Raw genomic sequence first — 14825 nt, forward strand, 5'->3', positions numbered from 1 at the left:
GATTAATGATATACTTGCATTTCCTTTTGTCTGTTTTTTCTGAACTTTCAGGCAGATTTAGAAAAATCTCCAGAGAGAAATGAATGGGAAAAAATAATTGTGCTAAAAAGCTTAAGCTGAACAATCAGAAAAAAATTAGAAAGTGGACTAATTGGTCTGTTACTTCATCCGGAAGAAAATACCAGGCAAAGAAAAGAAGAAAATAATTTGGGTTTGGTCCAAGTGTAGAAAGCATACAAAGCAAAACTGCAGGATAGGAAACACATTTTGTACTTCAAGAGAAATACGATACAGTTTGGGGTAGATGAAGCGTGGCTACATAAAAAAGCAGAGTAGGGTCTTGAAACACCAAGACAAGGTATTGTAAAAGTAAGTTTTTGGAGGATAGGTGGCAAAATGTCTGCCCTAGGTCTCATTGCTGCTGAGCCAAAAAGTGACTGTGGATACTTTTGTGGCTTCTGTGATGTCTCTTCAGCAGCACAGGAGGGGCAATATGTTAAGCTGAACTGCAACTTTAATTACATTATAGAAGTGGCAGGAGGTCAATAATATTTGTAATATGAGCATTTGTGACAAATCAATTGTATAATGAAAGTGATTATAACATCATTAGAAGTCTGATAACCCAATAACTTTGTGGTAATTACTTCTCAGTTACAGGGAATAATTTACCACAGGAGATGCTGGAATCTTAGATACAAATGCTAATAGTTGTAGTCATATATGAGGCATATGTGCCATTTAATAGTAAGTTTGAATCTCATCATTCGTTTGAACATTGTAGATTCTTGACAAGCAAGAGTTGGGTTTGGAAAGGTAATTAGCTACACACAGTCTTTGGGTCCCTAAACTTGAGAAATATCACTTCAAACCTTAAATAGGAAGGTGATAGGGGTTGTTTTGATATTTGATTTTACTTGCATGCTTACTAGGGCCAAGGCAAGGGGAGGGCTGTAAACAAGTGGTGGATGGCAGAAGTTGAGAATGAGAGCCCACTTTTTGATAGCAGTTAGCAAAGGCAGTGGTTTATATCCCACATGAAATTGTACCACACTTCTGAAAATTAATTTGTACTCCTAATTAACTTCTAAGACACTGCCCCTGCTTCCATGACTATTTATTTAACCTATATAGAGGATTAAACTAATTGTTGGGAACTGTGCTTGTGAAGCAAATAGTAGGTTGTGTTCTAAGACTATTATGATAATATGATTTATTATTTATGAAACTGTCCTTTTTGAAGAAAGGACTGTCATTCCCTTTCAAAAAAGTTCTTACGCCAGACTATTGACTAAGAAGCAAGAATTAATTTTTAGTTCTATATATTTAGTACTTCCTCTGTTAAGAAGTGTTTTCTATCCTGTATATCATATGACATGAATGAAATATAAAAAAATATATGTATGATGCTGAAAACAATGTATGTGAAGACCAACTTGCTTGTGTTATTCCTGAACCTGATGAAGGAAATTGGTGTGCATTCACATGGCTTCTTATTCACTTGCACATAGGTTGTGATTTTGCTTGGTAGTTGTTAGTCAGTTTTGTAGATGGTTGTTTTGGAGATGCTTAAAATGCTGACTGTTCAAGCTAGATATTTTAAAGAAAAGTATCATAATAAGGGAGAAGGAATAATATTGGAATTACAGTAGTAGCTATGGAATTAAGTAACAGAATTTTGACTTATGGGGGATTTTAGTTATTTTCAACTGATTTTATGTTGTATATTTTTGTAAATAAAATTTCCATCCCTCTGGAACATAGCTGTTGAAGAGAACGAATTGCTGGTGGTCACTGATTCTGTCACATCGATTGGAGTGTCACGACACAGGGGTGTTACATTTCATTCCTCACTAAGGTGAGGAATTCTGGTCCATAAAAAAAAAAAATCTCCATGGCAATGTGTTAATCCTTTGTGTAAACAGCATGCTTTCTCCTTTCATATTCGTTACTCTGAGGAAGAACATCCTTTTCTGTATATGCATATGTGCATTTAGACGAGCGCACACATATATAGTAACCATTTAAAATTAAATGTGTTAAAGAACTGAAGTTGATTTTCTGTAAGAAGACAAAATACAGAAGACACCCAAGACCTAAACTTGACAGAGTTCCCACTGCTGTCCTGTGATGCACTAATTCAAAAAGAATCCTTCTCTTTGCATTCTGTGTGCCCAAAGTGTTTGCACATTTGGTGCTGTTAAAGTGCCTGTTATGCTGGATTCCCCTGGTATTTGTCCTTGTGCATCCATGGCACACCCTGTTTCTTGATTGCTGTTTTCCTGGTCTCATCTTCATATTTTACTAGTCATTTCTTCCCATCAGATAGCTAATTGTGAAAAACTAATTATTAAAAGTCTGTAGAGCCTGCAGGAACCCGTTAAAAACTCTGCTCTCCTGATGAGGATTTTCTGCTTAGACTTTCAACTCAGATTTGTCAGTTAATCAGTTTTTAATCTGATTAGCACATGACATATATTGACTTTGTTTCATTCGAGGTTTTCAGTCAACAATTCAGGAAGTAACAGGTCTAATTTATCCACAAAGAATTCTGACTACATCAAGCAGTTTTCTTTTTAATACAAACTTTTAATCTCATCAAGTTAGTTGAGATGCATTTTCTGTAAACATATCCTGGTTGACATTAATTAGATTAGCATTCTTTAATTATTTGTTTATGAAGATATAATTGGATTGTAGTTTATTTGTGTAAATTATTATAGACTAGAGAAATATTAAAAAAGGCGAGGTTTCTGGAAATAAGTCTGTTTCACTCTGTTTTCAAAGTGATTCAGATTTGGGGTATGTTTGGTGTTTTTTCAGCATCTTTTGTCATGGAATCAAATGTCCTGATGCTAAAACGTACTAGTGCTGTTGCACTTGAAAGGAAGGATTTAGTTTTAACTGGGATTGGAGATAGGCAGGAATGTGAGGTTTGTTTGGTTTTGGTTTTTTGTGTTTTTTTTGTTTGTTTGTTTCTTTGAGGTTTTTTTTTGTGTGAATGCCCTTAGTAAACAATGTAAAATTAGTCTCTTGCTACCTCAGTAAATATTTTTGTTATTTTTACAGGTGGTGGAAATATGTTCACAGGAGTTGAAGGCCACTGTCAGAACTTCCAGCACCCAAGCTGGGGTAAGAGGCTTTCTTTCCATCTGTTTTATTATTCTAGATGTGAAATGTTTGTTTAGACAAATGTGTGGTTTCCTTATGGTAGTACTAAACTGAGAGATGTTTTGTTTTTTCTAAGTTCTGTGACAGGAGGTTTGAAACAGATAAACTGCATTCCTCAATATTTATCCTTGTCTATAGCACTGAATAAATTAAAATAAGAACTTGCAAATAGCCTCTGGTTATCCAAAATTTGTCATGTGTCTCTTGTCATGTCGTGTGCCCCTTGCCTCCTCCCCTGTAAGAAAGAAATTGTTTCATGTACATCTCTGGTATAACAATTTTTTACATTAATCAGTGTGTTGAGGCTGTACTGAGGTTTTTATTAGTGTAACCACTACTTGGATCAAAAAGTAATTAGAGAATCACAGAGAAAAGTAATTGACTACTTAAAGCAGTAAGCAGATTTTGAAGGTACTTAGGCAAACAGAAGTCTGAAGTCTTCTTGACTGGCATAAAAGAAGTTAGTGGAAAGAGGCTCTGGCTGCTTTTTAACACACTTTCAGGAAACTGCATTTTAGAGGCTCTTGGATCTGTTTCATGTTAGATCATTTTCACATTAGTTTCTTGCTAAAATTTTTAACATAAAGATGTTATGTTACCGTACATTTATGTGCATTAGAATGTAAGGCGAATCCTGTACATTTTAGGTACATGATTAGTACTTTGCCAGCAGTGGTGTGAACAACTTGCTTTCAATGAAAAATTTATTATATGTACTTAATATTGTATTGTACTTTTTTATGTCCTTAATATTGTACTTAAATAGTATTTCCTGTGTGTAATGGTTGTTTCTCTTCACCTCTGTGGAGTTAATTCATGGGAAGAGTTGCTTGTAACTTTGACCACTCAGGCTAAAGTCCAGTAGCTGTAGGGGACATTCCGGGATCTCTCCTCCCCACCTCCAGCTGGAGAGGATCTGTTTCACTTGGGATACATTTGTTAAACCTCAATTAAAACTAAGGAACATCTCACAGCAAAGGGATGTTGCATATCCTACCATGTATTACAGCACAGTGCTGAAACTGGTGAGGGACTACTTGTAGTACAGTGAGTAACATGCAGTTTCTGCCTGTGGAGAGGTTTTTGCACAACCTCTGTCTCCAAGAGGTTAAAAGTCACATGTAGCACCTATTACCAAATTCCTGATGTTTCTTGTTTTACTTGTTGACACTAGGCACACCAGATTCTAAAAGCTTAAACTGTCATTAGCAGTTCAGTTATATATAGTATCAGACAGCTCAAATACTTCTTGTATAGAAATATATTTGGATTTTATTGCTAGTCCATCTTTCAGCCTGGCCTTTAAATGACTACAGACTAATTTACTGTCTGCTTTCACTGCTATTTGATTTCAAAAGACAATGCAACAAGGGAAATTATTACAAAAATAAAGTATTTATGTTTTTAATGAAAAGAAAATGGTAGAAAATGTGTGGCTTTTAGACTAAGGGTAAGTAATTAAGGTCGCATAGGTTTGTTGTTTTGTTTTTTTTTCATATTTTAAATTCCAAATCCAGTATCTGTGAACAGCGATTAACTTAACCACATGCCTTCCTCCCCTCATCCGCCTGTAGGAGCACCTTCTTTTTAGTGCTTTTAATACTGAGGTGCCAACCTGTATTTGCTTGGAACTGAAACAGCCTTTATGAATTTACAGTCGTTCTCAAAAAAGATGCCAGGAACTTTTCTACAAATAGACTTTTAAAGTCTGTTGCATTCTACTTCCTATTCTAAAATTCCCTGAGTTTAAACATGAGAAAACAGAGTGTTCTGCCTTTAAAATCTTTTTGGTATTGTGAGTCTAAATAAGGGCACGGAAGCTTTGAAATGAGAGGCCAAACATGCAGCTTACATAGAACTACAGAATGATATAGACTAAAATATCTTTAAAAGATATTGTGTCCAATTCTGCACTCACGTGCAAGACAATTTGTAACGCTGCTCAGTAAAGTCACTTTTCAGCTTGAAGATTCATGATTCTTTGGTTTTATAGCCTTGTTTCTGTATTTCTCTTTACTTTTTGTCATGGGATTTGTTGTAAGCAAAATTGTTTGGGAGAAAGAATTATGCTTAGTCAGAGAAATTTGCTGGGTTTTTGAAACCCATGGATTTATCCATCACTCAGCTAGTCACAATACTTAGCAAATTAACAGAGCTGTGCCATCTCATATGCCATACTGACCAAGGTACAGTCACCTTTTTGTTTGATGTTTGTCTTCTCTTTCATCAGCCATAGAGTCCTAAGGTTGATGAACAGTCTTGAAGTTAGTGCATTGCAATCGGACATCAGTGTCCAAAGCTCTCACTGAGAAAAGTCCCTGATGCCTTTTCCCTTCCTGCCTGCCACACCCCAACCAACACCCCCCCCCCCCCCCCCCCCCCCCCCCCCCCCCCCCCCTTAGGCTCACTTGGAGCTGTTTCATACACTTGCTCTAGCAGTCCACTTATTTGTTCCTCACTGGTCTGCAGCCTTATGCTGTACTGAAATTTTATATAATATACTATTAACAAATACTTGGTATGGTATATTGCAGCATCTGTAATTAGGTCATGTAATTTACATGAGTGTTAAAGAGTAGCTATATATTATCTTCTTTTCTCTGACTATCCTCTATTCAAACTGTACATCAGGATGTTTAAGCAAAGGAGTCCCAAAATCTTGCAGTTTTCACCAGAGGTTGATGGCTACGTAAGTGGGGCCAATCTGTCCATAAATCCCAAGGGATACAATTATGCTGTGTGAGATGTGTGCCATCAGTTTGGACAATTGAAAGAAATCTACTGTTGCTGTTTAGCCTTCCTCACTGTGTAATGCACCCTTTTCATTTCTCATTGCATAGGCTTAATTTTTTTTTTAAATGGGTGATTTAAAATTCTATAGCAGTTTGCTGTGCAGTGTATTGTACTCCTCAAGCTAAGAAAATGTAACCAGAAAATTACAGAGTCTAGGTGTGGAGTTCACTGAGATAATGGCAGAAGATGATGTGATCAACATTTCTAATAAAGGCTTAAGGCATGTTATTTACAACTGCTTTGGATGTTAGGCTGTAATTAATAGAAGGTATCCAATGGGCACTCTCTTTGACAAACTGAGTTAGGGTAATTGAGCAGTCATCAACCTCCATTTAAAAAATGCCAATTTATTAACACACTTGTCAGTAGGAGCTGTATCTGGCACTTTCAGAAATCAGGTCAGTGAGCTTTATTCAGTGAGGTAACTTAGTCTAGTTAGTATCAAGATAACAATTTAGTTTATCTAGAGCAAGTCAATAGAATTTCTTTCAGGCTCCAAGTCATTCTGATGGGTGATCAGTCTTTGTAAAAGTAATGAACTCTTATTAGTAACAGAGTTCACAGTTCTTTACAGTACTGAATTTTGCCACCACATTTGCAGTAATCTCTACAAAATCAAAATACTTACATGGCAAAGTAGATGTTGCAGCTAATCTGAATCATAGAATGATTTGGTCTAGAAAGGACCTTAAAGATCATCTGGTTCCAGCCCCCACCTGCCATGGGCAGGGACACCTTCCAATAGACCAGGTTGCTCAAAATGCCATCCAGCCTAGCCTTAATCACCCCCTGTGTTGGGGTAACAAGAACTTCTCTGGGCACCTCACCCTCAGAAGCCAGTTCCTCACCACCTTCACAATGAACTATTCCTAATATCTAATCTAACCTTACCTTTAAAAATGGTTAAAATGAGTTTAAAGCCATTCCCCCTTACCCTGTCACTACATGCACTTGCAAAAGTTTCTCTCCATCTTTCCTGTAGGCTTTCTTTAGGTACTGGAAGGCTGCTGTAATGTCCCCTCAGAGCCTTCTCTTCATGTTTCAAACTATAAATTGTAGAAACTTAGTCATCGCCATGGGTGGGCAGGCAGGCAGAGGCAGAATTAATTATACCAGTACCAGTAAAAAAGAAATTCCAAATGCATATGGGTAAGGAAACCAGATTCTTGGATGAAAAATATTCATTTTACCACACTTTTTTAATATGGTAGCATAAGACTTAATATCTGTTTAATGTTATGATCTGTGAACAGCAATCTTAACTTGAGAGCTGGAGACTGAATTATTCATAATTTAGGAGAAAAGGCAGAGAATAAAGTTCAGCCAAAGGTGAGATGAAATGTGAATGGAAGGGAAGAGGAGATAAGGGTTCTGTTCCTGGCCTGCTCTGTGACCTTGGGCAAGTAACTATCTCAAGCTTTCTCTGATATTTCTCCTATCGTTTTCCTGTCTTGGCTGTTTAACTTGTGAACTTTGTGAGGCAAGGATTGTGTCTTGCTACTGATGTACAGCACACAGGGGCCCTAATCTTAGTTGTGGCTTGTGCATATGGCTGCAAAATAGGAAATAACTAGCACAGTTTGTGTGAATCTCATTTGAGGAAGTTTGGAAGATGAGAGAAGTAAAGTAGAATGGTTACAGCAGTGACTTATCCTTCATCCCTGGAGTATGTATGCATTACACAACATTGACACAGGAAATTAATGCCCATTGTACCTGCTTTAGGCTGTGACATTAATGGACTTGTTAAAATTGTTGTAATAGATTTCTTTTAAAGAGTCGTTCTGGCAGTCTGACAAACCACCATTTAGCTCTAACAGTCAGTTTGATCTGCATCCTGAGCAGTAGACTTGTTGATTGCACTGAGAAGACTGAAGTTGCAAATGCGTCAGACTAGAATAAATTAAGGAGTTGAGCTTGCAGAGAGACAGAACAGGGCAGTGAGAGGTTACTGTTTCCAAGCTTGTTGCTGACTTTTAAGGTTTGCACCATTCTCTTTTTGCTATCTAGATTGTCTTATTTTCACAAGCCCTCTCTTTTGTTCCATTAAAACTTTGAGCTTTGTCTTCCTGCTTGCCCAGCTCCCACACACAGATAATGTTGTTATTCTTCTCCATTGACTACTTTGCATAGGACAGCTCTCCTAAACTAATTTCTACCAGGTTTCTTCTCCGTTTTGCAGTGTTGCATAGGAATGCAGCTGTTCAACACTTGTTGGGATTAAACTTTTACATATACAAACTTAGACTTCCACTCAGGAAAACAGCTTATGTATGTTACGTTCTTGAAGAATAGGAACTCTTCTTCCAGCAAGAGCCCTTTAGAAGCAATTACAATCTGTGTCATATATTAAAAACCCCAACTAAACCAACAAAACAAACCAAAATACTTTAACCATCTCTGTCTTCAGTGTGGAGAATTGCTTATTAAGAGATACTGTAACAAGCTATAAGCAATTTGGGTGTAGACCTGTTCTCACGTTCTGGTTAGAAGGGTTACAAAGCACAGCAAGCGTGTGATTGTCCTATACTCCTTTAGTCTTACTGTGTTTCTATTATTTCTTTTATTTGTGAAACTTTAATATACAAGAACTCATAAGAATTGATTATTCTGAACTTTCTGCAAGGGAAAAGATGGAATGAATATTCATCACTTCAGGGTACAGGTACTGTGTGTGAAAGCATACTTTTCTTAGAGCTGGAGTCAGTAAAACCAACTAACTGGAAATCTAGTTTGTATGTTTTTGTGAGGAATCTCTGCAATTTTGCTAAAAAGAATATCCTTGCTTTCAGTCAAACCAGTTAGCTTAAGTCCTTTAATGGAATAGCTGTATGTGTGTGGAGGTAGGAATATACTGGGGAGAAGACTAACTTTTTATCTACAGATATATTTGAATATATAGCATTCAAATTAGATACAGGGATAAATTCAAGAGTCTACAGTACACTTGTCCACTTTATTCCGTATCTCCAGAGAAAGGAATTTCTTCTACAGCCATTTTCTGCCATTTCTACAGAACTACTAGGTTGCTGTATCTCTTGAGTAAAGAAAATTCACTGATGCAATTCCTTCTTATACAGTTCATACTAATTCCTACTGCAGAATGAACTCTTACTACATTCTTTTCTTACATTGCTTCTTGCCAGCTGTGCCAGAAGATAGACTTAACTGTCTGTCCATGCAGCTAATATTATTTTTAATGTTTGGAAAATATAACTAAAGAGGCAAAAAGAGCAGGTAAAAAAGGGGTGATTTATATAATTTTTATTATGCAATGCAACTGACCTGAAATTGCATTTGCTTAAGCATATTTATTCAAATCAATCTTTATAATAAAAAAAAAAAGTTGTGTGGGAGGAAAGAAGAATTAGAACCTGTTAGAAATTTTGTTAAATTGTTAAAAAACCTTCTTTGAGCTTTAGTCTTTTACAGATGTAACATGGGCTGAAAGCAATTTTAAAAAGATAGCTCAATTACAATATGAGGCTGCAATAGGATATGTTTTTGTGTTGAGCCACCACACTGAGTGCCTTTGCAAAATCATATTAATTTTTCAGGATCAATACTGTGAAACTACTTTTAGAAGCTTTTTATAGAAAAGGAGTTAAAGTTATGTCCCTCAGGTTGTCACTCATGTTGCCCAGGGAGAACTGTTTTCAGTTATTCTGACAAAGGTCTTTGTGTTTCTGTCTGTTGGACTTGATTGGAATGTGAAGATTAGGACTTTGCATTGAATTTGAAGTAGGAATTTAAAACTTATATGTCCTCATATACATGAGGAAAATGAAGCCGTGGCGGTGATCTGGCTCTATTCTGCTTAGCATATGCGAATGCATTCTTCTCAGTGTAATCTTTTACCTTGCCTAAGTAAACTTTTAAATGCATGTTTTTCTCAAGGTGCTCATAGAAGTTTATGTTAGTTTGCAGTGTGAAGCAATTCCCAGAAAAATAATACCAGGAGAAGTCACTGTGAATTGTGTTATCATAAAAGCTAGAACCACTTTTTTCCCTTTACAATTTAAAACATTGCACAAGATTTTCCAGGGTAGAAACAACATCTCCAGCTGGCCTGATCTGTGTTACTAAAAGTAAAAACACCAATGAAGTATTGCTTTTTATAATTTAAAATCAGACTTTTACATTATTTCTAGAGCAGGAAGAATGCATTTCACTGTAGTTCTCATGGCAATGTCCATAAGCAAGAAAAGAAGAAAAAAACAAAACAACCCTCACCTAATTACAGAACACCCTGTATCATAAACATTTGGTAACAAAAATTAGAATTCAGTGAAAATCTACTTGAAACATTTCAATGAAAAGCAGTTTTTATGGAGGCTCAGGGTATAATGCAGCTTCTCAAAATTAGTCTTTTAAAGTTGTACCCATTTTCACACTCTGAATTCACTTTGTGGCTTCTTGTCTCCCTGAGAGGTTTAATTGTCTCTTGCTGAAAGACACGAAAAGATTAATCAACCAAAATATACATGAATTAAGAAGTGTTCTGCAGGTCATGGTGTCTAGATTGGTGGGTTTGTGCCAGTGCAGAGGCAGTGATGCTTCACATCAATGTGTGAAGGGTATTTTAAGTAGAGCAGACATGACAGGGCTCTGGCCACCATGTTGCATATCTCTTTACAGAGTGCAAGGAGAGCCAATCATTGCAGGGGAATACACCCTGCAGTGCTCCAGATTTTAGAGAGTAGGGTAGCACCTCAAATGAATTATATGAAATCCTGGATGTGTTATGGGTAATAAGTTAAAAGTCCATAAGCATTTGTCAGAAGTCTCGTTGACTTAAATGAGATGAGAGCTCAGCTGGGTCAAAGCTAATGTAAAAGGGTGGGAAAGGAAGGAATGCTGTTAGACGGCAGCTCTCTGAACAGTACTGTTGAGGCCACGCCTTGAATACTGAGTTCAGTTCTGCACCCCTCACTGCAAGAGAGATACTGAGCTGCTGGAGCAGGTCCAGAGAAAGGCAACAAAGCTGGTAAAAGGTCTGGAGGAGCGGCTGAGGGGACTGAGGTTGTTTCGTCTGGAGAAGCGAAAGCTCAGGGAGAACCTTACTGCTCTCTGCAACTACTGGAAAGGAAGATGGAGAGAGGTGACTGGTCTCTTTTCCTAGTAACAAGTGATAGGACAAGAGGAAATGGCCTCAAGCTGCACCAGGGGAGGTTTAGATTGGTTATTAGAAAAAATATCTTCATAGAGAGGGTGATCAGGCATTGGAACAGGTTTGCCAGGAAATGGTGGAATCACAGGCCCTGGAAGTGTTCAAAAACCATGTAGATGAGGCCCTTAGGGACATAGTTTAGTGGTAGACTCAGCTATCCTGGGGTAAGGGTTGGACTTGATCTTAAAGATCTTTTCTAACCTAATTGAACCTAATTGATTCTATGATCTGTGTATATCATTTTTGTGGCCCTTCTGGGGTTGTCAACAGGTAGGCCTAATGGATTTAGTAATTATATCTTAGACTGTTACTTCCAATAATTACTGTACTATTACATCCTTCTGTTTAGGGTTGCTGGTTCCCCTGAAGTGACTGGAGATCTGAGCTGCATTCCAACCTGAATTATCTCAGGATCCCATGAACAATCTTGGCCGCTTCAGCAGTAGCTCAGGCACATTTGTGTGTTTTCTTCAACCAGCACTGCTATGGGACTACAGTTTCTGATAAAGAGGTGGAGCAGACAGCCATTGAAGTTTCCTTAAGTTGTTTGTTTGGTTTTGTGTGTGGAAGAATGGGAAGCCTTCAATTAATTTGATGCCTTGATTAGTCTGAATTAATCAATGATGCAACTCCATTAACTTCAGCTGACCCTGCAACATCATTAAAATGATAGAAAAGTATGGATATTGGTGCAGCCAAGAAGTCACCCTAATTTTTATATAATGGAACTAAAAATCTCCATGTATCTTACTTTCTGTTCTGTAAATATATTCTTTTATATAAAGCAGTGATATTTTAGTTTGCAGTAGTGAGTTTATGTATCAAATTCATTGAATCCTTTGTAAAAGGATGTGTCTGTTAAGACTCAAAGGTATACGTATGTAGATGAGGAGAAAAGGAAGAAGAATTGGAGGGACACTATATGCTCTCAGACATAGCTCATAAAACAGTAATGGTATTGGTATTATTTTTCACTTGAAAGAAATACTTATTCAGCATGATTAGACTTATGTTTTCAGTGGTCTTAGGTGATATTATTGCTAGGATTTTTTTGTTTGTTTTAAATTCTCCCTTCTTTAGAAGATGGTCTCCTTGATCTATACTTAAACTATGATCAGTTCTGCTAAATGCATGTGTACCTTTGAAACTGCTGCTTCTGTTTCTGGTATGAAGAAAGGATTTTTATCTGGAATGTTGTCTGGCTTTTCCACGAGTACCAGTTGGTCTAATGAAAGATACTGCTTCTACCCAAGATGCTTTTACTGCCTATGTGTTTGCTCTGTTATAGCTGGTGTAAAATATGTTGCAGCAAAGTATTTTGCTGTTGCTGCTAGAATCAGTTTTCAAACCAGCTGCGTAATTGGTCATTGTTTTTGCAGTGAATCTCTTTTGCTAAAATGATTTGCCATGTGATAAACCTGAATCAGGATCATGAATGATGAAGCTATATTAGATTTACTGAGCCATTGAAAAAATGTTTTCAAGTCCCCTGGGGAGTATATTGAGCCATACTCATTTATTGAGCATCCTGTTGGTTTGGTCGTAGTTTCTTGACACCATCCTTCAGGTCTGTCTTTCTTTGTGAGCATCTGCCTGACACTGCCACTGCTTACAGCCCTGGAGCAAAGTAGAGTCTTTGAAATAAATGTAAGAAACACCTTTTGAAGTGGGTATTTCCAAAATAATAGCACAGTTGGTTATTTTTTTTTTTCTTGACCCTGAAGACCTTGGTGCTAGCTTAGCTGTGTAGGGTTGAATGAAGCAAAAGCAGGAGGAACAACAAATGTGTTTCTGCCTGAGGCTAGCAGTCTTTTTAGAGGATCTGGGGGCATGCTCAGGTACTTTAGGTGGTGATACTAGTGAAAAGAAGAGGTCAGTGGGTCTCCACTAAGTGTTACATGACGATGTTTCTTTTGAGCTGTCAGAGTCTCAGACAGTTCCTGTCCAGAATATGCAAGTTAGCTGTAAAAATGTGCCTGACTTCTCAAATTCGAAGATGGATATAATTTTTTTCCCATTTGCTTCTCCCCTTTTCCCCTCCCCCCCTTGCTTTTAAAGTGAGAGATATCCATGAGGGAAATACCTCGCCTTAATCATAGAATTGAGGGAAAACTATCAGGGAACAAGGCAATATTCCCACTCTGTGTTTAATTCTAGACAAGCAATGTCCCTCTGCAACAAAAGTAATTAAGTAAACTGCTGGTTTAGGACCTCAGATGTCAAGGATATGCCACAACCATTTGCTTGAAATGCTGATTCATTTTTGCCTCTTTCCATCCTGAGATGGTAGAACCAACTATGTTTGTACGGCAGTCAGTAGCAAAAGGTGCATCTAAAGTAAGACTTATTAGTAGTTCTTTTTCTTCCTGGCATCTGAAAGGAGATGTGATGCGTGCTACTTGTCACACCCCAACTTTGCTGAATGTGTATTCATGGTACTTCTTCAGGATAGCTGGTCCCATAGTTTAAGATTTGTCCATGTCCAGTCAGTGAACATGGCGAGGCTTTTATTCAGCTGAGTAAGCAAGGGTTTCTTGCAAGACATGCCCCGAAAATGGCAAGGGCAGCATACCAATCTGTAGAAAGACCTTTAAACCCTGAGTAGTGTATTGAGGAGGGAAAACAGGAGGCTGCTGGGAGGGTTGTAATTTATTAAGACCACTTGCAATTGAGAGAGGAAATGTTAAGTAAAGACCTGTCTCCCTTTCTTCGCTCACTTAACTGCTTCAGTCTAAATAATAATGAAAACCAACTATTCTCTTGCTCTTTTCTTCACTTTTACTGATGTTGTTTGCAGAAAAAATATTAGTTCAGTATGAAGTCTGCAGTTTTATTTCCATCAGATTTATCTGAAATCTTTCTTTCTTACTCTCTTCCCTCACTCCACCGCCAGTTAACTGGCAATGTAGAAAATGCTTTGGTGGAAAATCAAGACTGCTGTTTTTCCTGCCGCTATGTAAACGATGCGTGACAAGTCGGCGTAGATATTTAAATTTCTAATATATTTCTCTGAATTGCTAGTCCAGACTCTGCTTCTCATTTTCTTCCTCCTTATTATAGATGACATATTTGTCCCCAGAAGCTGTATTCCAACCATTCTGTGAATTCATTTGGTTTTCTGCAAATAGTTGTTTTAATTATGTCAACACAATCAAAGCATCAATGATTATGACCGAATAAAAGGTTGTACATGCAAAAATAGAGAGCAAACATTCCATAAAAAGAAATATATTTGGTTTTGTTGCATCGTAACATCATAGGATAACTCTGGTTGTAAGGTGCTTCCAGAGGGCTCTAGTCCAACTTGCTAAAAATAGGATGCAGACTACAGAACCTCTCTGGGTAACCTGTTGCAGTGCCTGACCGTCTTTGGGAGGGTGCAGAGCCTGAACCTCTTTTGTTCCAACTTCATTGCACTGTGTTATGTAATAAATTACCTTTTCCTTAAGCTTGAAGCTTACTTTTGACAGTAAAAAATGGTGGGGATATGTAATGGAAATGTAATGCTATATTTGTTACTGCTGCATGGGCCAGGAGGTATTCACAGTATAAGTGGGCTCATTGACAGTTTGAAGTTGGTTCTTACTGCAATAAAGTGGAAGGCTGTTGAAAAGTTTTTGGTGTTACGGTGGTTGTCCTCCTTTGCTTGTGTAAATATCCCATAATTTATGAGTGTGCCTGATAAATTATA

Source organism: Pezoporus wallicus, unplaced genomic scaffold, assembly GCF_028554395.1.
Source record: "Pezoporus wallicus isolate ANWC-B61680 ecotype Strahan unplaced genomic scaffold, APGP_CSIRO_Pwel_v1 contig_4816, whole genome shotgun sequence".
NCBI classification, from domain to species: domain Eukaryota; kingdom Metazoa; phylum Chordata; class Aves; order Psittaciformes; family Psittacidae; genus Pezoporus; species Pezoporus wallicus.